General features: G+C 49.2%; 1 protein-coding gene across 1 annotated transcript in view; it reads right to left on the reverse strand.

Moving 5' to 3' along the window:
* Nucleotides 1–2500, reverse strand: part of LOC143283490 (metabotropic glutamate receptor 5-like) — a 287594-nt gene that overhangs the window by 176336 nt on the left and 108758 nt on the right.

The raw sequence follows: 2500 nt of genomic DNA on the forward strand, positions 1-2500 counted from the left end.
TTTTTCTACAGAATTTTGACAGGAACAACACTTTTGTTGCCGTGGATTCTTTTACGTGCGCTAAGCGCATGCTGCACAAGGGACCTCGCTTTATCGTCTCATCCGAATGACTAGCGTCCACACCACCAATCAAGGTCTAGTGGAGGGGGAGAAAATATCGGCGGCTCAGCGGCTGAGCCGTAATTCGAACCAGCGCGTTCAGATTCTCTCGCTTTCTATGCGGACGCGTTACCTCTAGGCCATCACTCCACTGTCCAATGGCATGCTGTCCACACAGGGCAGCAAGACTGGACCAGACAAGAAATCCATATCTCTTTCCCTGAGGTGAAGTGATATCTGGAATAGTCACTACCACGCCAAATGGAGGAAAAGTCTAAGCCTGGACACAGAAAATGACGACACCACAAGCCTCTCAAGACCACAATGAGTCATCGTCATATTCAGGCTGCGGACTGGACAGTACCAGCTTTGGATCACCTCCACATAATCAAGATTTCCTGCACAGACGAGTGTTCCTGTGGCACAAATGTCCAAACCTCCCGAGAACGTCCTTCAGTCGTGTCGCGCCCGATCCATGCTGCGCTCCGATGTCAGTTCTGTTTGCCCCGATGCGGTGGACTTGAGGGGAAACTGTGGGGGTTTGGTCTGTGACCATGTGACGGACTGCAGAGTTCATCACTGCAACAAACCTCACTATACAGCATGGCAAATTGAGAGGCTGCAGAAGAAGAAGAAGAAGAAATTGCAGCTGTTGTGTACAGCATTCACGCTGACTGTCTGGCTGGCTCGTTCGATGGAAATGGGTTTTCTTTGCTTTAGAATTAGCTTCCTTCTCTCAGTAAAAAAAAAAAAAAAAGGGGGGGGGGGGGGGGGGGGAGGGGGGGGGGGGGGGGGGGGGGGGTACAGTCTTCGTTTTCTCCCGAAAGGGAAACATCTAAATTGCAAAGAAAATCTGCTGCGCAGTCTCCGGCATTCGTAGCTGCTGAAGAGCCCTGTGCTGAAATGGAAAGTTTATTTCAGGGTTTTCCCCTGACTACTGGACTGCAGTTGATTGTGGTGGATGACATATCTGTCTGTCTTTCTGTCTCTGTTTCTGTGTCTGTCTGTCTCTTTCTGAATCTCTGTCTCTCTCTGTCTCCTTCTCTATCTCTATGTTCTCTCTCCCTCCCTCTCTCCTACCCCCCTCTCTCTCCCTCCCCTCTCCCACCCCCCTATCTCTCCCACTCTTTCTCCCTCTATCTCTCTCTCCCTCTGTCTCCCCCACTCTCTCTCTCTCTCTTTCCCTCTCTCACTCAGACTCTCTTTCTCTCTCTCAGTCTCCCCCTCTCTCCCTATTCCTCTCTCCTGCCGCCCCCCCTCTCTCCCTATCTCTCCCCCCCTCTCCCCCCGCCCCCCGCCCCCCCTTCTCTATTTCTGTTCCTGCCACACCCGACCACCTTTTCCTTTCAAAGATACGTCGTCACAGATTTTCATTAAGCATTTTGAGAGTTTGTGGGGGGTTTCTTTTTCTTTTATCTCTCTCATAGTCGGATTTTGTTCCCCCCACCCCCCGCCCCCCCAAAAAATTTCGGTTCTTATCTAAGTAGTTAAATGCCCAGCCTACCATGGTATATTAGGGCGGATTTGGGTTCTTAAAAGAACTTTTTTTGTCAGGAACCTAGGTGTCATAACAGTTGTCATTACGATTTTGGTGTTCAAACAACGATTGTTATTAACCTGCCTTGCTTTATTTCTACTGGTGAGTCAAGGAATTTACGAGAACTGTTCTTAACTCCTAGAAACAGTTTATCTGCACTTGCGTGTGTGTGTGTGTGTGTGTGTGTGTGTGTGTGTGTGAGCGGAAGGGACCGGAGAGAGAGAGAGAGAGAGAGAGAGAGAGAGAGAGAGAGAGAGAGAGAGAGAGAGAGAGAGAGAGAGAGAGAGGAAGGGCCGTTTTTCGATTAAAAAAAAGTTATGCTTCAAGATCTTCTCGAATGTTGTTCTAATTAGACTGGGCCCTGCGAAGAGTGAGGACACAGTGAAATAACAAACAACAGCGCTCATCGATTTTTCCTGGGAAATTAAGAACAACCTCAGTGTGTGTGTGTGTGTGTGTGTGTGTGTGTGTGTGTGTGTGTGTGTGTGTGTGTGTGTGTGTGTGTCTGTTTGTGTGTGTGTGTGTGTGTCGTGTGTGTGTGTGTGTGTGTGTGCGCGCGCGCGCGTGCGTCTGTGTGTGTGTGTGTGTCCCTGTCTGTGTCTGTCTGTCTCTCTCTCTCTCTTCTATCTCTTTCGCTCACACACACACACACACACACACACACACACACACACACACACACACACACACACACACACACACACACACACACACACACACACACTGTATGTCTGTCTATCTGTTGGTCTGCCAGTCAGTCTGTCCGCCTGTCTGTGGATTACTGACAGTAAACGCCAAACAAATTCGCGAGGGTAAGCAATCTGAACACACGCTTCACCCATGATACTTATCATTATGATATAA

The sequence above is a fragment of the Babylonia areolata genome, chromosome 6 (genome assembly GCF_041734735.1).
Source record: "Babylonia areolata isolate BAREFJ2019XMU chromosome 6, ASM4173473v1, whole genome shotgun sequence".
In the NCBI taxonomy this organism is placed as follows: domain Eukaryota; kingdom Metazoa; phylum Mollusca; class Gastropoda; order Neogastropoda; family Buccinidae; genus Babylonia; species Babylonia areolata.